At 49.0% G+C, this 24,653-nt stretch overlaps 1 long non-coding RNA gene across 1 annotated transcript in view; it reads left to right on the plus strand.

Annotated features, from left to right (window-relative positions):
* The first annotated feature begins 5,634 nt into the window (after nucleotides 1-5,634).
* The window catches only part of LOC138243229 (uncharacterized), a 36,346-nt gene continuing 17,327 nt past the window's right edge, over nucleotides 5,635-24,653 (plus strand). The window contains exons 1-4 of the long non-coding RNA XR_011192052.1: nucleotides 5,635-5,727; nucleotides 7,942-8,015; nucleotides 8,926-8,996; nucleotides 22,442-22,587. This is a non-coding gene — a long non-coding RNA (uncharacterized lncRNA). The remainder of the gene's footprint in view (nucleotides 5,728-7,941; nucleotides 8,016-8,925; nucleotides 8,997-22,441; nucleotides 22,588-24,653) is intronic.

Consider the following 24,653-nt stretch of genomic DNA (forward strand, 5'->3'; position numbering starts at 1 on the left):
TCTTTCTGTCTTTTTCTGTCTTTCTATCCATCACTCTATCTATCCTTTTCTCTGTCCATCTGTCCTTCTGTCCATCTGTCTTTCTGTCCTTTTCTGTCTTTCTGTCCTTTTCTCTGTCTTTTTGTCCATCTGTACTTCTCTCTTTCTGTCTTTCTGTCCTTCTGTCTGAGTCTCTCTTTTTCTCTGTGTCTGTCCCTCTCTCCCTGTCTCTCTCCCTGTGTCTTTCCATGTCTCCCTGCTCTCTGTCTGTCCTGCGTTGTCCCAGCTGGGTCTGTCTCCCTGTGTCTCTCCGTGTGTCCCCCTGCTCTCTGTCTGTCCTGCGTTGTCCCAGCCGGGTCTCTCTCCCTGTGTCTCTCCGTGTGTCTCCCTGCCTGTCTCTCTGTCTGTCCTGCGTTGTCCCAGCTAGGTCTCCCTCCCTCCTCTCTCTCTCCGTGTGTCTCCCTGCTCTCTGTCTGTCCTGCGTTGTCCCAGCTGGGTCTCTCTCCCTGTGTCTCTCCGTGTGTCTCCCTGCTCTCTGTCTGTCCTGCGTTGTCCCAGCTGGGCCTCTCTCCCTGTGTCTCTCCGTGTGTCTCCCTGCTCTCTGTCTGTCCTGCGTTGTCCCAGCCAGGTCTCTCTCCCTGTGTCTCTCCGTGTGTCTCCCTGCCTGTCTCTCTGTCTGTCCTGCGTTGTCCCAGCTAGGTCTCCCTCCCTCCTCTCTCTCTCCGTGTGTCTCCCTGCTCTCTGTATGTCCTGCGTTGTCCCAGCTGGGTCTCTCTCCCTGTGTCTCTCCGTGTGTCTCCCTGTCTGTCTCTCTGTCTGTCCTGCGTTGTCCCAGCTGGGCCTGTCTCCTCTGCTCTCTGACTTCAGCTCTGTTCGCCGATGTCCCGCCAGCCCGTCTCTCTCTCAGCCTGTCTCTTAACTTGCAGGATGAAGAGGAGGTGGAGACAGCTCTTCCGGCAGGAGAGAGGAAGGAGGTCAGTCCTGGTCCCACCCTGCCCCCTGTCCTGTCTGTGGTGGAGTTTTGCCGTCTTGTCTGTCCCTGGGTCTCAGTGTCTCTCTCTCTTTCAGCCCTGTCTGTCAGTGTCTCTCTCGTCCTGCTGTCTGCCTGTCCCTGCCTCTCTGTCTCTCTCTCTTTCAGCCCTGTCTGTCAGTGTCTCTCTCCTCCTCCTCTCTGTCCTCAGTGTGTCTCTCTCCTCCTCTCTGTCCTGTGGTTTCCAGTGGGTCAGTATTAGTGGGCTACACCCAGGCTCACTGCGAGTGTGATCTCAGCAGAGTCTCTGTGCTCTTGGGACACTTGACTCACCTGTCTCTCTCTTTCTCTCCCTGTGCTGTCCCTCTCCTGCCCCCTCTCTCCCTCTTTGGACTCCAGCTGGAGGAGGTCCAATCACCACCTCCTGTGAGACAGAAGAAAAAGAAGGTGGGTAATGCTCTGATCCTCTCTTTACTCCTGTCCAGTGTCCAGTCAGTGTGTGTGAATGAACCCCTCTCTCTCTCAGTGCAGTGTTCATGTACTGGAGTGTCCAGTCAGTCAGGGTGTCTGTGTGAACCCCTCTCTCTCTCAGTGCAGTGTTCATGTACTGGAGTGTCCAGTCAGTGTGTCTGTATGAACCCCTCTCTCTCTCAGTGCAGTGTTCATGTACTGGAGTGTCCAGTCAGTGTGTCTGTATGAACCCCTCTCTCTCTCAGTGCAGTGTTCATGTACTGGAGTGTCCAGTCAGTGTGTCTGTATGAACCCCTCTCTCTCTCAGTGCAGTGTTCATGTCCTGGAGTGTCCAGTCCGACTCTTAACGTGACTCTCCTGTCTCTGCTTCAGAAGCGCCGATGCGCCTTTTTAAAGTCCCTGAGCTGCGTGTCGGTGGAGACAGAAGATCAGGACGAGCCGATGGAGGCTACGGATACCGTAGCTCAGGAGAGGAAGAGCGAGGGAGAGGAGGAGCAGGCTGCTGGGAAGGACAAGAAGAGGAAGAGGAGGTGCAGGTGAGCAGACGGGGACGCGGCCCGGTCGTGTCTGTGATTCAAGGAGGAGTCTCCTCTTGCTGTTTGATGTCATGGTGACGTCTGTGTCTATGTCCCTCACACCTGCAATAACAATATTCTTTCCAGGTTCCTTTCCTGGTTCTGTACCTGATAAGATCTGGACTGGACTATACTGGACTGGACTGGACTGGACTGGACTGGACCGGAGCTGAGGGACACCAGACGACTGGACTGGAGCCTAGGGACAATAGGCTGGACTGGACCGGAGCTGAGAGACACCAGACTGGACTGGACTGGAGCTGAGGGACCCCAGACTGTGCTGGACCGAAGCTGAGGGACCCCAGTCTGGACTGAAGCTGAGGGACCCCAGACTGTGCTGGACCGAAGCTGAGGGACCCCAGTCTGTGCTGGACCGAAGCTGAGGGACCCAAGTCTGTGCTGGGCCGAAGCTGAGGGGTACCAGACTGTGCTGGACCGAAGCTGAGGGACCCAAGTCTGTGCTGGACCGAAGCTGAGGGACCCCAGACTGTGCTGGACTGAAGCTGAGGGACCCCAGACTGGACTGGACTGAAGCTGAGGGACCCCAGTCTGTGCTGGACCGAAGCTGAGGGACCCCAGACTGTGCTGGACTGAAGCTGAGGGACCCCAGACTGGACTGGACCGAAGCTGAGGGACCCCAGTCTGTGCTGGACCGAAGCTGAGGGACCCCAGTCTGTGCTGGACCGAAGCTGAGGGACCCTAGTCTGTGCTGGGCCGAAGCTGAGGGACACCAGACTGTGCTGGACCGAAGCTGAGGGACCCAAGTCTGTGCTGGACCGAAGCTGAGGGACCCCAGTCTGTGCTGGACCGAAGCTGAGGGACCCCAGACTGTGCTGGACTGAAGCTGAGGGACCCCAGTCTGGACTGCACTGGAGCTGAGGGACCCCAGTCTGGACTGCACTGGAGCTGAGGGACACCAGACTGGACTGGAGCTGAGGGGCCCCAGACTGGACTGGACTGGAGCTGAGGGACACCAGACTGGACTGGACTTTTGTAAAGCATCAATAAAATGTTTTAAAAAAAAATCTGTTTAGCTTTTGGTTTTTTCACTCCCCCCCCCAAGGTTGCTGCTGGGAGAGGTGTGAGTGGGGCCAGCAGGGGGCGCTCTCACCCTGCGGTCTGTGTGGGTCCTGATGCCCCAGTATAGTGACGGGGGACACTGGACTGTAAACAGGCGCCGTCCTTCGGATGGGAGGTCAAACCAAGGTCCTGACTCTCTGTGCTCATTAACAATCCCGGGGTGTCTCTGGAGAAGAGTAGGGGTGTTACCCCAGTGTCCTGGCCTGATTCCCCCCCTGGTCTTGACCCATCATGGCCTCCTTATCACCCCCCTCTCTGAACTGGCTCCATCCCTCTGCTCTCCTCCCCACTGAGAGCTGCTGTGTGCTGAGCGGACTGGATCATCATCCAGGGGGGGCTGGAGGGGATCCCCCTGACCTGGGAGGAGCTCTGAGTGGATAGTCCAGACTTATTAATTATTAATATAAGAAGTTTTCACAACCCGGACTCGTGAAGGTACAGGTCTTCTCCCATCGTCCGTAGTAAGGTGAGAGGCCACCCCCTCGGGGCGCAGTATCCCCGATGCACCCCCCCCCACCACCCAAAACGACACACACTTCTGTGACGATTGGGAGACCCCGGTTCGACCAGCCCCTGCGGTGGAGGAAACGACCCGCTGGAGAGAACACGCAGACTCCACACAGAAGGGTCACCTCGGCATTTATTCCAACAGCAAAACAACACCAGAGAGAAACGGTCTCCGAAAGAGAAGCGTACACCGGGAAAAACACGACGGGGTCATTACAAATGGGAATAGGAGTTCTTTTTTTCTTTTCCGGACGTCAGTTGTATCGTGTCCTGGTGATTTCTCCCGTTTCGAACGGAGTTTAATGTCGCGTTTCTACTTTATTAGAGAGAGGCACTGAACTTTGGGGAACGTGACATCCACCCAGTATTACTAGTAGATTGATAAATGTAAATGTTCTTTTTCCCCCTGTATTATATCTCGCGAAATATAACGATGGCCAACTCCTTAAGTCGAAATTTAAACCCTTATCAGCTACAAGACAGTCCGTCAACATCGCCGCGGCCCGAAGCGCGACCTTCGGTATGACGTTAGCCGAAGCGGGTAGGGTAAGTACGTCACAGCCGGGGGAAGCCCCTATCACGTGAGAGGGGTGCGGCGGGCGACGAGCCCCCGGGGGCGAAGAGAAGTTGATTTGCATGGGGTGTGGAAACACTACACGACCGGGCAAGCGAGCCGTTTTTTTTTGTTTGTTTTTTTCCAGAACATCAGAACAACTGCAGAGATGACCATCGATCCACTCCGGACGTTTCCTTTTTTGTCCTCTTTGGCCTCCAAAATAAAAAAAAAACTGGGATCCATCGTGGCGTTGCCAAATTAAAACGTCGACCACTTTTCGGGCTTTCGTGCTGTCCATGATGAAACCGTCATGGTTGTGTAAGGATACGTTACGTCACAGACCGGCGGCGCTCGGGCGTGAGGAGTGTCGTTACGTTTTTGAAACGGGCACGTCAGACAAGATCTCTGAAAAGATCTCCGAAAAACCCAAACCTGTAAGTTTTTTTTATATAGCGCCTTTCACAACAAGAATGCCCCAAGGCCCCGAACAAAGGAGTTGTTCCACACCCCCGCCACCCTCTGTGTACAGTAGAGCCCCCTGTCCTGACTGGAGGAACTCAGCCAGCTGTGTCTGGAGAGAAGCCAGGGTATCGGCTTCAACCACAGGGCTGGGCGGTTTGTTCCCCACCTCCACCACCCTCTGTGTACAGTAGAGCCTCCTGTCCTGACTGGAGTGACAGTAGAGACGGGGTTCATGGGTTATCTGGAGGGGGACTTCGCTCCAACAAAACGCCCAGCCCTGCTGCTCCTACCTCGGACGGAAGACACTTTCCCCAGCTGCTTCATCGTCTTCTCCCTGCGGGAGACCGGCCGCCTGCCGGATCGGGGGGCGCTGTCGCTGGGGCGGGCCGCGGCCCCGACGTCGAGGGGCTCACGGGGGGGGGGGCGCCCCGCTCGTCGTCGGCACCGGCGCCGCGTTCTCTGCCGCCGCCACCACCGCCACCACCGGCGTCGGGCCGCGGGCCTCACCTGGAGGCAACACACCGGCTTCTTTTAACAGATCACCTCGGGAATCGGGAACAACGGAGCTGTGTGCGGCCGTCTGTACGGAGGGGTTCAGCGCAGGGGGGCTCCGGGCTCGGGTCTGGACCCGGGGGGGGGTGGGGGGGACTGTCTGTGTGGAGTCTGCATGTTCTCCCTGTGTTCTCCGGGTCCAAAGACAGGCTTTTGGGCTAATTGGCTTCTGGGAAAACTGGACCTGGTGTGTGTGTGTCCTGAGATGGACTGTTGTCCTATCCAGGGTGTGTGAGTGTGTGTGTGTGTCCTGTGATGGACTGGTGTCCTGTCCAGGGTGTGTGAGTGTGTGTGTCTGTGTGTCCTGTGATGGACAGATGGTACCCAGCCTGGACACCCATGAGACACTGGCTTCCTCAGAAGACTCTCACGGAGGGCACACTGTCCCTAACCCGGGTCCAGAAGAAACTACAGTGATCTATAATTCCTGCGCCTCGGAATGGGTTATGACGTCTATGTCCGGCGCCCGCGCCCGCGCCCGCGGACCGGCGGTTCAGCGTCGCGCTCCGCAGCTCGAGCTTCGGTGCGAGGCAGGGCGGGAGGGAGTCGATGTGGCCTCGGCGCCATCTTTGCTGGTGAGTCAATTGTGACCGTTGCGGTACAATAAACCATCAATAAACCTTTTTCCACCCCGACCAGTATTTCTGTCGCGGCCCACGTCCCTTACAATCGACAAACTATAAAAAAACAGTAGCCCTTCGCAACATTACACGCCATTTTTTTTTATTTTAAACGTCCGTTAGATACGCAGGTGTCTCGATACCTGTCTTAACCTCGCCGGCGTCTTTATACCGGCCAGTGAATTTTATTTGGGGTCCCTCAGAATTGTGACAGAAATGTCAGTGAACCACAATAAAAAACGAAACTTTTTTTTTAAAGGCGATGAATGGATTTTAAGAGTAACCGTGTAGCGACTGACGTAAGGAAAAAAAAGTTGTCTTTCCCTACGAAGACCTTTTGGTACAGGACTTTCTTTAAATATCAGTTGTGCATAGCGTTTTACAAAAAGTTGATGATGATCTTGGAGATAATTGCAAAGGAAAATTGAGATAACTACCAAAACATTACGTGTGAAACGACAGGACAGAACTTTGAACCCACAAAGACACAAAGGTATGATATATTGCCTCGTCATGGGGGGTTGATAATTGTAATAAGTGTTCCTAATTTTCGTAAAGAAATGTATGTTATGGGAGTCACACGTGAGATTTAGTGTATATACGTTTCATATTGTGCATATATACGGGGTTAAAAAGTGGAATGAGTATGATTATAAACTCGTGTGTCCTATAATCAGATCATTTTTGAACAAGCTTTAATTAGACAGGTGAAAAACAACATCATAATATATTCTCACGTCTGAATATCAGCTTCTCCCCTCTGGCCAACATTTCAGGGCTCCCAGGTGTAGATCCCAAATTGAAACAAATATTCATTTGTTACCCAATTAAACAGTTAATAGAAGTGAGTGACCAGGGTAAATAAAGGTGGGTCAGTGTAAACTGTTTATTCTGGACCAGACTTTGTCATGTGTGATGTGTCATGACTTCTTATATTAAGTTTTATCTTTATATTTAGTTATACATGTGTAATAGATGTGATGTGTCCATAAAAAGGTTTCTCCAGGGGAAAATCAAGTTGGTTTTAAAACCGTGTTTCCTTTGTAGGGTACGTTTGCATTCCAAGTGTGGGGTTTTTGCCTTTTTATCATATTTTGGATGTGAATCCGTGGTATTTTTGCTGAGACAAGTTGCCTTTCTTATACGCGGAGGGATCTGCTCGAGAGATGTCCGCCCGGTCCATTTCTGAGCTCAGTATAAGGTGTAGAAAGCATGACTGTCATCATAACCCGCCTCTCACCCAGGTGTGGAATAATGTTGTGACTATTGCTTCAGCAATAACATGCTGATTGCATGTTTCTAGATGGGTATAACAGAGATCTCAACTACTGAGGGGCTGAGCTATATAATTGCTAACACTTATATAGCGCTTTTCTGGACACCCCACTCAATGCGCTGCACAGGGAATGGGGTATCCCTCTACCGCCACCAATGTACAGCCCCCACCTGGATGATGCGACGGCAGCCATAGTGCGCCAGAACGCTCCCCACACACCAGCTCTCAGTGGGGTGGAGAGCAGAGAGATGAAGCCAGTTCAGAGAGGGGGGTTATTAGGAGGCCGTGATTGGTAAGGGCCAATGGGAAATTTGTCCAGGACGCCTGGGTTACACCCCTACTCTTTTCGAGAGACGCCCTGGGATTTTTAATGACCACAGAGAGTCAGGACCTCGGTTTTACGTCTCATCCGAAGGACGGCGCCTGTTTACAGTATAGTGTCCCCCGTCACTATACTGGGGTATCAGACCGCAGGGTGAGCGCCCCCCTGCTGTCCCACTAACACCTCTTCCACCTCTTATTAGCCAGTGAAAAATGGTAGCTTCCTCAGAGACACCGCAGGAAGACAGGAGTTTGTGATGAAAGTTCGAGAGGGATGGCCACACCCTAGTTCGGTCAGACTCGGCTGTCGATATTTTAGCAATCACTCCTGACTCCTCTCCTGAAACACTGTTAATACTGCACGTGATCCCCCTCTCTCCCTCGCGTCCCTCTCCCACCCCGTCTCCACCTGTGTAGCTGCCCCCCCTGGTCACTCCTCCTCGCTGCGCAGGGGAGGTCCCAGCCTCCTCGTCCTCTGGCCAGGAGCCCTCAGCCAAGCGGGTTCAGCCAGATCATCACTCCATGATCCTTTCAGTATGCTAAATTCCTGGTGTTGTTTTTTTTCTCCCCAGAAAACTGACTGTCCGCCCCACCTCTGCGCTAAGTGGACGATGAAGTCAGGTTCCAGTGTGCCTGGTGTTTACAGGTAATACTTCAGACTGGTCGGCCTCACCTCAGGGTGTCTGGGCGTTTGATATTATACAGTTGCAATGCTGAGGCCTGTGACTGTGATGCTGTAAGGCTACAGGAGTCTCTCTGGAGATCCTGAGTGATTTCAGGCGTTCGTGCGGAAACACAGCCCCACCCTCCCGCAGTGTCCAGTCCGCAGAATTGCCTGGAGACGTGGCCTAGCCAATGGGCGACCCCGCCAGCGAGAGACTAGCTGAGGCAGGATGTTCTGTACGGTTCAGTTAATTAGATGCGCACAGATGTTGAGCTCATCGTCCTTTTAATTGTGCCATCTATGCTAACTGTAGCAGAGATCGAACTATCAAGGTGACAGATCAATAATTTTAAATTAAATAGATGCATGATATTGCTAGCGCTGATGCAAGAGGCAAGTCAGAGGAACTGAACACAGAATGGATAGGAGTCGCAGTGAGTGAGAGAGGAATGAGCTAAATTATTTAAGAGGATTAAAACACTGAAGAACAGGAGACACAGTGAGAGAGAGGAGATCACAGGAAATACCTCAGTAACAAACATACTTACACACAGGACAGGAGACACAGTGAGAGAGAGAGGAGATCACAGAGAATCCCTCAGTAACAAACCCACAGGACAGGAGACACAGCGAGAGAGAAGAGATCAAAGAGAATCCCTCAGTAACAAACCCACAGGACAGGAGACACAGCGAGAGAGAGGAAATCACAGGAAATACCTCAGTTTTAAGTGCAGACAACCGGACAGGAGACAGAGTGAGGAAGAGTAAATGAAACACAGTAGGATTGATAGGAGACGGGTTATGAAGAGATGGGACACACAGAGATGGAGAGAAGGGAGGCGACAGTTGAACTCGCTGGCTGAGTTAATTGACGCTGCTGTTTCTTTGGCAGATGAAGTCGGGGTCCAGAGTTTCGCTGACGTGGCAGAACCGTCCCAGCTCGGTCTCCTCCCATTCCTGCAGGTCAGTGCCCCTTCAGTCAGACCCTGTGTTCGGGGAGACACATGGGGAAGTTGCACACTGTGACAAAAGGCTCCAGAGACATCGCCGAACCACAGAATAGCTCCAGAGCATTTGTGCACCTTTTGGAATTCTTCACGTATAGTGAAAGGTGAAAATAAAACCAAGAATGGGTGACGCGTCTTTACACAGAGGCGGGTGGGGAACAAGCTGCCCAGCCTTGTTGTTGATGCCGATACCCTGGCTTCTCTGCAGATACAGGAGGATGAAATCATGGGTCCAATTAATCACTAACTACCAGACAGGCTTGAAAAACCGAATGGCGTTCTCTCGTTTTTAACCTTTCTTCAGTTCTTAGAAAACCTGCACGCAGAAAAAAAATAATTTGCATTTTTTTACAACTTCCAACGGTCAGGTCTGTGGGTATTTAAATCTGACTAGAATGTGTATTGCTCAAAATCTTTTGTTCACTATCAGTGTTGTTGTTTTTAGTGTCATTCTCATTACTCCTGTGGGTTTTATACTGTGGTAAAGAGTTAAAAAAGTCCTCATTTTGTGCTGCTCTCGGTTTGTTGACGGTGGCGTACTCCACATCACTGTTGGGTAGTGTGATGTCTGTAGAGAACAGGATACAGGTCAATACTTATGTTAACTTATACTATACAGGATAAGACTTACATTAACACCATACTGAACAACAGGGCTCACTGTTCACACTCGTATTGACACTGTACAGACAACAGGACTCACTGTTCACAGGCGTATTGACACTGTACAGACGACAGGACTCACTGTTCACGCTTGTATTCACGCTGTACACAACAGCAGGACTCACTATTATTACAAATGTTCACACTTGTGTTAAAACTGGACAGAGCAGCAAGAAGTTATCGTGATGTTTTATTTCTGCTAGTTTAATAGATAGAAGTAAAAGATCCTCACTTTGTGCGGCTCGGGGTTTGTTGACTGTGGAGTATTCAACAGCAGTATCTGTCTGTTTTAATTCTGCAAAGAATAAAACACGTGTTCTCACCCGTTAACACTGTGCAGAGCAAGAAGGAATTCAATGAGTTAACACTGTACAGAACCGGACTCACTGTTCACACTCGTATTGACACTGTACTGAACAACAGGACTCACTGTTCACACTCATATTGATACTTTTTTGATCAACAGGACTCACCGTTCACACTCGTATTGACACTTTGCTGAACAACAGGACTCATTGTTCACACTCGTATTGACACTGTACAGATAAGAGGACTCACCGTTCACACTTCTATTGATACTTTATTGATCAACAGGACTCACTGTTCACACTCGTGTCGACACTGTTCGCATTCGTATTGACACTGTACTGACCAACAGGACTCACTGTTCACACTCGTATTGACACTGTACTGAACAACAGGACTCGTGTCGACACCGTTCACACTCGAAACGACGCTGCTCACACTCGTGTCGACACTTGACACTCGTATCCAGTAATGATTGCCCAACCCACCACTTAGCAGAGCTCCCGGTGGTGGGGCTGTGGTCCAGGGGCTCTGCCCCGACTTCACCTCGCACTGACCTAGCAAGCCCGCGCACCACAGGCGTCTCGCCGCCCCCCGCCGCTGCCGTTTGAGCCCTGCGAGCCCTTACATGCGAGAAGGCAAAACCTACTTCCGCCCGCGGGCCCGGGATCCTGGATCACGGAGTAGTGGAATTCCTGTGTTGCCGCGGTTCCTGAAAGAGAGATAACGGTCAGGGAAGCGTCGCTGAAGACGCGCGGCAGGTAGAGATAACGGTCAGGGAGGGGGCCGTGTCGGCCACCCGCAGGCCGCAGAGGCAGCAGGTTCGGGATCGTTCCACGCGGCCGAGAGAGAGGGGAAAGAGACGCGACATTTCGACTGTGGTCTTTTCCGGCTTCACGCGCCCGAAGGAGGCTCCGCGGCCGAAACGCCGCGTCTCTTTTCCTGTCCTTCCAGCGCAGGGATAAACCTTGACCTGCTCTGCTGCGGGTGAAGACAATTCGGCGTCGCTGGGTTTTTTAAAAAAACCCGCAGAGCCACTTCATACTTCTGACGACGATGGAATGGGAATATTTACAAGTCCTGTTCTAAAAGGTCTTCGGATCTCACCGTTACCGGCTGGGAGTGGGGTTTGCGCCAGGCAGTAGTCGGAGTCCGTTTTCTCCAGGCGTTCTGAAACAACCCAAAACACAGGGTGAGAGACCGCAGTTGTGAAATGAGTTGAAAGCCGATCGTGGGCCGCCCGTTTGCTAACTGAACCAGGCTTGCTCAGGCCGGATCCATTAAAACCCACAAACTTCATGAATACAGGCGACCCGCTTTGACTTTGCTGGACCTTTTATTGACCATCATATCGGACTGCTCCAGTGAGAACTCCGCATTACAGATCTCTCAAGGTCAAACTCACAGAAGAGCCACAGACAGACAGAGACCGGATCAGAGACACAGGGGAGAGTCAGGACGGTGAAGGAGTCCTCATGGAGGAGATCAGATACAGATGCAGCCATTCAAAATGCGCGGTAAAAACCCGCGGTACAGTAACCTACCCACAAGCCACCGCGGGGCACCGGAGGGCACCGCAGGGCAAGTGATTGGCTGGCCAAAATGACCGACATGGGCACTCGTGGTGCATTGGTTGGTAGTGCAAAGATTTAATCATTTAATGTCTTTACTGTGCACATTTTAATCCGCTTAGTTTTGAATATTTATATGGATTTTACCACTAAAGGGAAATTTTAGTAGCTGAGCATAAAAAGAAGAGGAGCATAACGCATCTGAAGGTCATAAACGATATTAATTTAGGAACATAAACATTACTGTATGTATGTAAACTGTACTGTGTATGGCTGGTCTTGGTAGTTTAAAGAAAAAATACACACCAGTCTTCCATTTCTCCCTAAACATTTTAAGCATGAAAGTTTTATGAAACGGTACCCAAATATGCGATTGCTGTATAGAATGAATTTTAATTTAAAAAAATTATTTAACACGAACATTAAGCTGTTTACATCTTCCGCCTGAGAACAGTCACCCGTTGCTACCCAACGCAGAAACACAGCCACTAACTAGCAAAGAGAGGACATTAGCTTCCCAATATGATAAAGAAATAAATGATTATTTTGTTTATTTCTTTTGCACATTTATTTGAACATTTCCATTGATTGTACAAGCGCTTGGAAACTGTCCAATCCCTAGTTCATCAAGCATTTACCGGTCTGGCGCCGGTCTGTGTCTTCCAGGATATAATGCCAGCGAACTCTTGTTTTTATGTCCACTATAACAGACAATCTCCTTTGCTTTTAACCGAGCGTTTAATAATTCCCTAAAATGAAAATGATTTACTTTATTCCCCTCACGGGATCAATAAAAGTATCTATCATCTGTCTAAACTATGGGACAGAATTCTGGGGTCTCCCCATACCAGAGATTATGGTAGGGCTTCAGAATGGTGATTGGCTGACACCATCTGACACCCCTCTGATTGGAGAAAAAAGACGTGCTGGTTTGCTATACATACTGTACCAGGAAGAGGATTTCTTTCTATTCAAAACGTGTATTTTAAAAGTTTAAGAAGTTAAAACCTTACAGCGTACACAGATTTCTAAACTGATCAGGATCGTTATCTTTGTCTTATGCATAATAATGTTCACCGCTCTGTCCAGCAAATTAATCATAAACTTTATTTTATATAGCGTTTTAAACGAATAAGTAATTAGATTGCTCATAAACCTAATCACTTGCTTTTTCTTTTTATTTAGGCTCAGATTTCAACTATAGATCATATTATTAATAACCATAATAACAACCAACCAACAAAAACAACCATATAAACATAATACCAACCAAAAACATAGATAACAACCACAATACAAAATCAAATATATCAAACCATTTTACTCTCGCAAATTCCACCAATTATCATAATCCCGCCCCTTATGCAAAACCAAACCCTCCTCCCATCCCAGTTTATCCTCTTTATCATAAACAAAATCCACCTAAATTTTCAACATAAAGCATTACACAAAATCAATACCTCAACACTCCATACTCAACAACGATAATTCACAAACAGCCAGAACATGTAACTACACATTCCCAAACAGACCTAATTTCCATAGCCCCACCCCTTATGCAAAACCAACATCCCTCCCCTGTTCTCTCTCTCCCCTGGCGGTTGTAATTGTTTTTATTTTCAAATAAATTTTAGCAAAGTCATGTATTTTAAAAATCTTAAGATTTTTATATTTATGTCTTTATTTAGTGGTTTCATTAGTGACAAAGGCTAAACTTTCTTGGAAAAATGTCTTTTATGTAAACCATGTTTGCTATTAATTCATTCAGGGCTAAAATATGTTCATTGTCTTCTAATGAAAGAAGGGTTCCTTTCACCGTAGTCGGGAGCCTAGCCTTTAACTAGTAAGTACTGTACTTACTGGGTTTTTGAGGGGGGGAGGTGTCTTTCGCTGGAAATCTCGCCTCCTACCCGTGAAACCGGTTCAATTCGTCACAGCCAGCACTCCTGCAGAGAGGGGGGTTGTACTTGCAGTGTATACAGTACACGCGTTATGCTCTTCGTTAATGTCTGTGAAGTGTTATTTAATCTCTGAGCCATACTGATTCTTCTTGAAGCCAGTTTCCGCCAGGGAGTAAAAAAAAAAAACACACTATGGTATTCTCTCCAATGCAGTGCAGTTAAAAACATACCTCTGATGCTGCTCCTAAATGAATATCGTTTATGACCATCAGAAGCTTTATGCTCCTTTTCTTTTTTCCAGTGGATTGAACAGGGAGAGGCATTTCATGATGTACTTTTCACTGATGAAACAACAGTGGCTCTGGAACAGTTTTCAACCAAGTCGTTTTATAAAAAGGGGAGATATGTACACGTTACTGAAGCTAAAAGTTTAGCCTTTGTCACTAATGTAACCACTAAATAAAGACATATAGAAATCCCTACGTTACAGACTGTATATGGCTGGTATTGGTAGTTTAAAGAAAAAATACACACCAGTATTCCACTTTCTCCCTAAACATTTTAAGCATCAGAGTCTTACATGTGGTTATTTCGGAAACGTTTGTACGTGCTCCTTCTGACCATGTTACTGTTTACTGTTACTGACCATATTAAGTTTAAGTGCCTGTGGGCACTTTTCCTGTCCGTGGGGGGTGGACCGTCTTTCATTAGAAGATTAGTCTGTTCTACTCTGAGAATGTAGAGGGGGTGGAAAGTGCCCGCGGTCATTTAATTAGTATTAAAATTCACACTGATTCCCTTGCGAAGATACGGACATAGGAATATTCGTGCGTGGTCAAAAAATGGCATAAAAACGACAAAGTGAAGGCTGTGAAAACATTCACAATGTACTTTATACACAAAGCAAATATACCCCCCCCCCTCTCAATTTAATTCAAGCTGCTTTATTAGCATGACAGATGGGTACAATCAGTGTTGGGTATTTACTTTGCTTTGAGATGCCACTTTTAAAGGTGATATATAAAATCAAGGCTTTATTTTGCTTTAACTCCGCAAGTCTGAGTTCTTGTGTCTGTCCTATCCGAACCCGAAAGTATTACAATATGTATCTTTATAGCAGGTGGTGTACAGCTTTTTAGTATAGATTACACTTTTCTAAAATGTATTTAAAAAATAAAAACGATTACAATCTAATCTTTCCACTTTTGATCCCAAAATAAATCTAAACGGGGAGAAAGCTATGCTGAAAGTTTATTAAGATACTTAGAAGACAAAGATATCAATTTATGTGGCATTTGTCTGATTGTGAATCAAAAAACACATATATTTAAACCCGCATTTGCGATTTAAATCAAAACGTTATTTAAATCAATATAAATGTTTATATTGTAGTGCCTAGGTGACTATTCATTGTTATTAAAATGACTTAAATCCGATCATGTTGTGATATTTAGAAATATAAATTTGTTTGGTGCGAGTGAGGTTTTATTTAATCTCTGACTCAGTGATGGCCTGGCATGGTGAGGTGCGCTGGCAGCTATGTGGTGTTACGCAGTGGTGGCCTGACACGGTGAGGTGCCCTGGCAGCTGTATGATGCAGTGGTGGCCTGGCACAGTGAGGTGCGCTTGCAGCTGTGTGACGCAGTGGTGGTCGGGTATGTAGAGGTGCACTGGCAGCTGTGTGTTGTGACGCAGTGGTGGCCTGGCACGGTGAGGTGCGCTGGCAGCTGTGTGATGCAGTGGTGGCCTGGCACGGTGAGGTGCGCTTGCAGCTATGTGACGCAGTAGTGGCCTGGCACGGTGAGGTGCGCTGGCATATAATGAATATATTCATGTGCATCCAACACACAGTTCAGCTAGCAACTACACAAAATCTAAAATATGAGCTCTACTTGCCACTTACAATACCAACAGTACCAGCTAACTTCAGTAGTGACATTTTAATGGATCTTTTTAACAATAAAATTTACAACATCAGACTTCAGACACAATTAAACAGGCCTCAAAAAAGTCTGGTACAAACATTTTCAGCATGGTGAAACATGGTGAACATTTCCACCACTGCGTCACACCACACAGCTGCCAGCGCACCTCACCGTGCCAGGCCACCACTGCATCACACAGCTGCCAGCGCACCTCACCGTGCCAGACCACCACTGCATCACACAGCTGCCAGCGCACTTCACCGTGCCATGCCACCAGCTGCGTCAAACCACACAGCTGCCAGCGCAACTCACCGTGCCCGGCCACCACTGCATCACACAGCTGCCAGCGCACCTCACCGTGCCAGGCCACCACTGCATCACACAGCTGCCAGCGCACCTCACCGTGCCAGACCACCACTGCGTCACACATATTTCAGCGCCATATATTTCATGGATATTATGGAATATAATGGATGGATATCTTAGTTAACTTTCTAGTTCACAGGTTTGCATGCATAATTTAATTTTGAAAGCCACTGAGACATCAGGTACTACTGTTGTATTTATGAAAAAGAAACAAAACAAAAAACATACTAACAACTGTGCCATCCTACTCCTTAGTTAATACATTTTATTATTCATAAACAGTTAACATTGTTAGCAAAATATTTTGAATTATATTTAACCATATTTTTTCTTTAGTTTTGTATTTAACTTATTATATGATAGTCAGACTTAATGTATATTTGAACAATGAAAATATATTTTTACAAGATTTTACATTAAGCACTTAAAATTAATATGGTTAATAATAGTAAACTGTAACATGCTGTAACAAGATCGGTTAAACTGCGAAGAAAATGCTTTCAGAGAAAATGTTTCAGGTGTGAAGAACATAGATCTCCAATGCAATTTCAACCAAACCTGTTCCCACACACCCTGCCCCCACTACCATTAGAATATACACAAACATTTTAGCGTTTCATTCTGAGCAGAAGACCCTCACACCTAAAGAGTGCTGGCTGTGACGAATTAAACCGGTTTTACAGGTTTCAATCACAGACCATGTGACATGGGACTCGGTAAACTACAGTAACACCGTATTTGATAACGCTATAAAAACGCTATAAAATAATGTGACTTAGCACAGAACAAGTTTACAGCACAGTACAAAAATAAATGCTGACCATGACTTTAGAAGCATAAATTGCCTTACACTCAATTTAAACACAAGCTGTCTTTAGCCCTCTAAGCTGGTTCATACAGAAATGTAGAGATCCAGGCTCAGAACACACAGCTTCATTAGCGAATACATATGCAGGACAACTAGAGAAGACGTTTTACAGAGGATGGATTTTTAGAAACATCCCATCAGACATCCCATCATATTCACAACGTGAAATCTAGAAAATAATATTACGTAACCAAAATCCGCAATATGGAAACATAACCTGTGTAATTGTTGATAGATGATGTACTCGTAACATTTTTTCAAGACAAACTACAACATTTAAAAAATGACTTGTATGTACTTGATATCTCTAATCAATCCACGGGTCCCAGCACAAAACGAAACGAAAACGCATATCGTTTTGCGGTTCTTATTAGTTGCTCAAAAGTAATTTGACCGTATGAAATGCATAATATAAACCTTGAAACATATACGTGAGCAGTACTTAAGCACTGTAGTATCGGTGTTAAGACATACCTCTCAAATACTGTAAATCAAGTTAAAAATATCTCAAGACCGATTCTGCTCATAATGAAACCATGTTTCGTGTATGTTTTCTTTAAAGTACCGAGACCAGCCATATACTGTATGTTTATGTTCCAAAATTAATACCGTTTATGGCCTTCACACGCGTTACAGTATGCTCCTATTTTTTTATGCTCAGCTACTAAGATTTCCCTTCAGTGGTAAAATTAGATATGAATATTCAATACTTAAACGGGTACAGTTAAGACATTAAATATACATATACATACTGTATACAGTACAGTTTGCATACGGTAATATGTTTATGTTATGCGATTAAAAAATAAATAAATAAAAATGAAAAGTCCAGCACCAGCTGGATTTGAACACACAACCTGCCAGTTGGTAGTCACGCACATAGACCAGTAGGCTACAAGACAGCTCGCATGAACAGGCAGGGGAAACAGCCCTACACAGCCCTGCCGCAGTACACGGATATAATCATACCGTTATTAAATTCTCGAGATACGCGATTCCATATTATATTCCCTTTTAATCAAATTCTAAAAGTATGCTTGTTGACTCCGGTATCACGTTAGTTAAAGACTTCGAAGCTTACAATGTTTAGGGAGAAATGGATTACTGGTGTGTATTTTTTTCTTTAAAGTGCCGATTCCTGGAACACCCCTCTGAAGTGGTTCCATAAGAAAAGAAAGCGTTGATAAATACAAGTGTCTTTTAATACACTCTTTGCTGTGCTCTTGAGGATCCTTGTGATATTTTAAGCTCTAGTTGAATGATAGGTGTCGCATTTTAAATCATTTTCGTAGTTAGAAATTATGAAACGCCCTGTTAAAAGCAAGGAAGGTTTTATGCCCGTTGAAGTAAAACAAAATGCCTGACAAAGTATGGCTTGGACAGATTCCAAGTGCTTGTACAAATGTGCTAAAGAAATTATACTTTGAGTATACAGCTTGTCCAAAGTCATCCATTATTAATACTATTAGTAATATCTTCAGTAAAGGCTTTGATGCATAAATATTTCTGATAAAGGTAGGTTGTGTACTTTTGTCCAACTGAGCAATCTAGCTTTCATAAAATATACCAACATTTTAATGACTGATGATTAACATGCTGTAATACACAGTTCAAAATTAAAGGCTCAAATGCTGTACATGAGAGGTTAAGCTCCCCCTGGCGGTTTTACAAGGCGACGCCGGATAGTTAGTCACGTGACACACGTGAACCGCGTGATACCCCGGTGGGCGTGTCGCGGTATGCCGCGAAATACCTCACCCATTTTGAATGGCTGCATCTGTACACCGATACCTAGTGTTCTCGGTGCACTCCCAGTGTTCAGAGGATACCCAGTGTTCCCAGTGCACACCCAGTGTTCAGAGGATACCCAGTGTTCACAGTGCACACCCAGTGTTCAGAGGATACCCAGTGTTCTCAGTGCACACCCAGTGTTCAGAGGATACCCAGTGTTCCCAGTGCACGCCTAGTGTTCAGTGGATACCCAGTGTTCCCAGTGCACGCCTAGTGTTCAGAGGATACCCAGTGTTCCCAGTGCACGCCTAGTGTTCAGAGGATACCCAGTGTTCAGAGGATACCCAGTGTTCAGAGGATACCCAGTGTTCTCAGTGCCCTCCCAGTGTTCAGAGGATACCCAGTGTTCCCAGTGCACACCCAGTGTTCAGTGGATACCCAGTGTTCCCAGTGCACGCCTAGTGTTCAGTGGATACCCAGTGTTCCCAGTGCATGCCCAGTGTTCAGAGGATACCCAGTGTTCCCAGTGTTTGAGTTCTGCTTCTCCGGTGTTTCCTCTAAAGCAGCTTTCCTCCCCCGGAAATGCAGTCGGCCTTTCTTACCCAGAGGGGAAAGCATTCCTTCTCTGATCTAGGGTGTTTTTTTTTGTCTGTCTTCTATATCTGTTACCTTGTTTAACAATCGCTAGCTACCGTCATTAGCCATTTTTAATAAAGGTCGTACTTTTGGGTCATTGCAGTTTGCACAGGCCCTGCTTCCTGTCGAAGAGGACATCTTGAGCAAGAGTTTGACCTGCCCAGTGTAGACTTCAGAAACCCTTAATAGGTCTCCACCAACCTGTCCTGCGTTTTTCTGAAGGAAATACAAATGTAATGTAATATGAGCGTTATGTAACACAAGCATGATGTAGTATTGTGAGTATCACTTAGGGATAATTGTGTCTGGGCTCTGCCCACGACATCAGGGAACAACAAAGGCATCCTTTCTGTCCCCTTTAACCAATGTGCAAACAACGTATCTTTTATTCCTCATTTATGTAGAGGCTGGAGACCCTTAATGAAGTTATATACTTTTTCACCTGAACAATCAGTGCAACATGCATCACAATCTGAAAGAGAAACAGAGTTTGATGACGCCCTGCACAGCCATCCTGTCTACTTCAGCCCCCGCTGTCCCCTTTAAACAGCATATAATTTATTTTTAATTCATATAGAGGTCGGAGACCCTTAATGAAGTTATATACTTTCTCACCTGAACAATTAGCGCTGTTTTTATTAAAGTCTGAAAGAGAAACAGAGTTTGATTAGGTACAGCAAAGCCATCCTGGCCCAGTGTTCCCTAGTGCCTAGTGTTCAGTGGATACCCAGTGTTCCCAGTGCACGCCCAGTGTTCAGAGGATACCCAGTGTTCCCAGTGCACACCCTTGAAGTGGTGTTCCAGCCATACTCACTGTGACTTGTGGGAGCAGGAGTGGTGGTGCTGGATGTTGTTAAGTCTGGGAATGAATGAAAGACGTTAGTTCAGCACCAGCTCCAGAAACCAGTGGGAGAGCTGACTTTGGTTTTGCAGGGAGAGCTTTTAAAAAATCATTTGACAGCCCAGACTGATTAATTGATCATTGACTAACTCAACTAACTTGTTCATTAACTAACTTGATTTTTGACTGATCTAATTGCTTGCTGGGTTGTCAGAGGGTTGGCTGATCTGACAGATCGATTCACTGATTTATCCCAGGCAGTTCCTGGTCCAGTCAGTCCGGGGGTCTGTGACTCCGGTCCAGTCAGTCCGGGGGTCTGTGACTCCGGTCCAGTCAGTCCGGGGGTCTGTGACTCCGGTCCAGTCAGTCCGGGGGTCTGTGACTCCGGTCCAGTCAGTCCGGGGGTCTGTGACTCCGGTCCAGTCAGTCCACGGGGTCTGTGACTCCGGTCCAGTCAGTCCACGGGGTCTGTGTCCCCGGTCCAGTCAGTCCATGGGGTCTGTGTCCCCGGTCCAGTCAGTCCATGGGGTCTGTGTCCCCGGTCCAGTCAGTCCAGAGGTCTGTGTCCCCGGTCCAGTCAGTCCATGGGGTCTGTGTCCCCGGTCCAGTTCTGGACACTCCACTCAGAGCTCTTCCCAGGTCAGGGGGATCCCCTCCAGACCCCCCAGTGTGCACCCCCACCTGGATGATGCTCCAGTCCGCTCAGCACACAGCAGCTCTCAGTGGGGAGGAGAGCAGAGGGATGGAGCCAGTTCAGAGAGGGGGGGTGATTAGGAGGCCATCATGGGACAAGACCAGGGGGGGAATCAGGCCAGGACACTGGGGTAACACCCCTACTCTTCTCCAGAAACACCCCGGGATTGTAAATGAGCACAGAGAGTCAGGACCTCGGTTTGACGTCTCATCCGAAGGATGGCGCCTGTTTACAGTCCAGTATCCCCGTCACTATACTGGGGCATCAGGTCCCACACAGACCGCAGGGTGAGCGCCCCCTGCTGGCCCCACTCACACCTCTCCCAGCAGCAATCTTAGTTTTTCCCAGGAGTCTCCCCTCCAGGTACTGACCAAGCTCCCACCTGCTGGGCTCCAGTGGGGAGGGGGCTGCCAGCTGGGAGCTGCAGGGTGAGATGGCTGCTGGGCAAACGATGGCTAAAGAGCTTCCTAGGACACCCTGGACTTCGTGGTCGACTTCCTTCTCTTCAGACGGAGGTGGCTTGAAATCTGTCTCGTTACAAGGAGTATTGGACACGATGCCCCCCCTGCTATATCCCCGCCAACTGGTGGCACGCCGACGACGAGGGCTCTCGGCCTCAATCCGTCAACCACAAACTCTCCGGGATGAAAGAGAAGGACAGACTCTGTTCGTTGTTCCGGGGGGGGGGGGGAGGGAAAAAAACAAAAGCTAAACAGATTTTTTTTTTAAAAATTTTATTGATGCTTAACAAAAGAACAAAAATTACAATACAGATCAATGTCAAGGGTTTATTTAGTGACCCCCCCCCCCATCTTACGATCATCACAGGACCTTAAAATAATACTTAATAATACAAGGTCATGCAGACGGTCTGAGGACTCAGGTGGAGATAATGTGAAAGTTTTCCACAGTCCAGTCTGGGGTCCCTCAGCATCAGTCCAGACTGGGGTCTGGGGTCCCTCAGTTTCAGTCCAGTCCGGTCTGGGGCCCCGCAGCTTCAGTCCAGTCTGGGGCCCCTCAGCTTCAGTCCAGTCCAGAATGTGGCCCCTCAGCTTCAGTCCAGCACAGACTGGGGTCCCTCAGCTTCGGTCCAGCACAGACTGGGGTCCCTCAGCTCCAGTGCAGTCCAGTCTGGGGCCCCTCAGCTCCAGTGCAGTCCAGTCTGGGGCCCCTCAGCTCCAGTCCAGTCCAGTCTGGGGCCCCTCAGCTCCAGTCCAGTCCAGTCTGGTGTCCCTCAGCTCCAGTGCAGTCCAGTCTGGGGCCCCTCAGCTCCAGTCCAGTCCAGTCTGGGGCCCCTCAGCTCCAGTCCAGTCCAGTCTGGTGTCCCTCAGCTCCAGTGCAGTCCAGTCTGGGGCCCCTCAGCTCCAGTCCAGTCCAGTCTGGTGTCCCTCAGCTCCAGTCCAGTCCAGTCTGGTGTCCCTCAGCTTCGGTCCAGCCCAGTCTAGGGTCCCTCAGCTTCGGTCCAGCACAGTCTGGTGTCCCTCAGCTCCGGTCCAGCGCAGTCTGGTGTCCCTCAGCTCCGGTCCAGCGCAGTCTGGTGTCCCTCAGCTCCGGTCCAGCGCAGTCTGGGGTCCCTCAGCTCTGGTCCAGCGCAGTCTGGGGTCCCTCAGCTCCAGTCCAGTCTAGTCCAGTCCAGATCTTAGCTGGACTGTCCAGTCCAGTCGTCTGGTGTCCCTCAGCACCGAACCAGTCCAATCCAGTCCAGATCTTAGCAGGCACAGAACCAGGAAAGGAACCTGGAAAGAATAGTTATTGCAGGTGTGAGGGACACAGACACAGACGTCACCATGACATCAAACAGCAAGAGGAGACTCCTCCTTGAATCACAGACACGACAGGGCGGCGCCTCCCTGTCTGCTCACCTGCACCTCCTCTTCTTCTTCTTGTCCTTCCCGGCAGCCTGGTCCTCCTCTCCCTCGCTCTTCCTCTCCTGACCCACGGTCTCCACCGCCTCCATCGGCTCATCCTGATCATCTGTCTCCACCAACACGCAGCTCAGGGAGTTTAAAAAGACCCACCAGCGCTTCTGAAGCAGAGACAGGAGAGTCACGTTAAGAGTCGGACTGGACACTCCAGTACATGAACACTGCACTGAGAGAGAGAGACGGGTTCATACACACACACTGACTGGACACTCCAGTACATGAACACTGCACTGAGAGAGAGAGGGGGGTTCATACAGACACACTGACTGGACACTCCAGGACATGAACACTGCACTGAGAGAGAGAGGGGGGTTCATACAGACACACTGACTGGACACTCCAGTACATGAACACTGCACTGAGAGAGAGGGGTACATACAGACACACTGACTGGACACTGGACAGGAGTAAAAAGAGGATCAGAGCATTACCCACCTTCTTTTTCTTCTGTCTCACAGGAGGTGGTGATTGGACCTCCTCCAGCTGGAGTCCTTGGAGGGAGAGAGGGGGCAGGAGAGGGACAGCACAGGGAGAGAAAGAGAGAGACAGCTGAGTAAAGTGTCCCAAGAGCACAGAGACTCTGCTGAGATCACACTCGCAGTGAGTGACCTGGGTGTAGCCCACTAATACTGACCCACTGGACACCACAGGACAGAGAGGAGGAGGAGAGAGACACACTGCCTGGACACCAGAGGACAGAGAGGAGGAGGAGAGAGACACACTGACTGGACACCACAGGACAGAGAGAGACAGAAAGGAAGGAGAGAGAGAGACAAAGATGATGGCACAGAAAGACAGCAGGCAAAGAGAAAGATTGAGTTTGAGGGACAAACAAACCAAGAGAGAGAGAGAGGAAAGAGAGAGAGAGAGAGACAGACTGACAGACGGGGCTGAAAGAGAGAGACAGAGAGGCAGGGACAGACAGACAGCAGGCCGAGAGAGAGACACTGAGATCAAAGGGACAGACAGGGCTGAAAGAGAGAGAGACAGAGAGGCAGGGACAGGCAGACAGCAGGCCGAGAGAGAGAGACTGAGATCGAGGGACAGACAGACTGACAGACGGGGCTGAAAGAGAGAGAGACACTGAGACCCAGGGACAGACAGGACAGGAGGCAGGGTGGGACCAGCACTGACCTCCTTCCTCTCTCCTGCCGGAGGAGCTGTCTCCACCTCCTCTTCCTCCTGCAAGTCAAGAGACAGGCTGAGAGAGAGACGGGCTAGCGGGACATCGGGGAACAGAGCTGAAGGCAGAGAGCAGAGGAGACAGGCCCAGCTGGGACAATGCAGGACAGACAAAGAAACAGACAGGGAGATACACTGAGAGACACAGGGAGAGAGACCCAGCTGGGACAACGGAGGACAGACAGAGAGCAGGGAGACATGGAAAGACACAGGGAGAGAGACAGGGAGAGAAGGACAGACACAGAGAAAAAGAGAGACTCAGACAGAAGGACAGAAAGACACAAAGAGAGAAGTACAGACGGACAAAAAGACAGAGAAAAGGACAGATGGACTGATGGACAGAAAGACAGAAAAGGACAGATGGACAGAAGGACAGAGAAAAGAACAGAAGGACAGAAAAACAGAAGGACAGATGGACAGAAGGACAGGACAGAGAAAAAGAAAGAAAGACAGAAGGACAGAGGGACAGAGAAAAGGACAGATGGACAGAGAAAAGGACAGAAGGATAGATGGATAGAAGGACAGACGGACAGACTCTGCCCCACTGGCCTTGTCAGAAATCTCAGCCTCTTTCCTTGCCCTCCGCACCGGGGAGCCCCAGGCGGGGCCTGGCGGGGCCGGGCGGGCGATGGAGGGCAGGACGGGTGGGGGCAGGGGCAGGGGCACCGCCCCCGGGCATCGGGGGGGCTCGAGGGGCATGGCCGGGAGGAAGGGGGGGCGGCGAGGCGGGGCGGGCAGGGGCCGGTTGGGGGGGCCGGGGGCGGGGAGCTGAGGGGGCTCGAGGGCGCGGAGGGGGGGGACACCGAGCGGAACGAGCCGGGCGAGCCCGAGCGGGACGAGCCAGGCGACCCCGGGAGCTCCAGCTGCAGCTCGGCCGCGCTCTCCAGCTTCTGGACGAGCTCGGGGAGACAAGAAGACACCACAGGATTCTGTCCAGCGGGGAGAGGGGGAGACACAACGCAGGGGGGATGAGGAGCAGAGACTACGCCTGGACAGGTGAGTTT

The sequence above is a fragment of the Lepisosteus oculatus genome, chromosome 14, assembly GCF_040954835.1.
Source record: "Lepisosteus oculatus isolate fLepOcu1 chromosome 14, fLepOcu1.hap2, whole genome shotgun sequence".
Classification (NCBI taxonomy): Eukaryota; Metazoa; Chordata; class Actinopteri; order Semionotiformes; family Lepisosteidae; genus Lepisosteus; species Lepisosteus oculatus.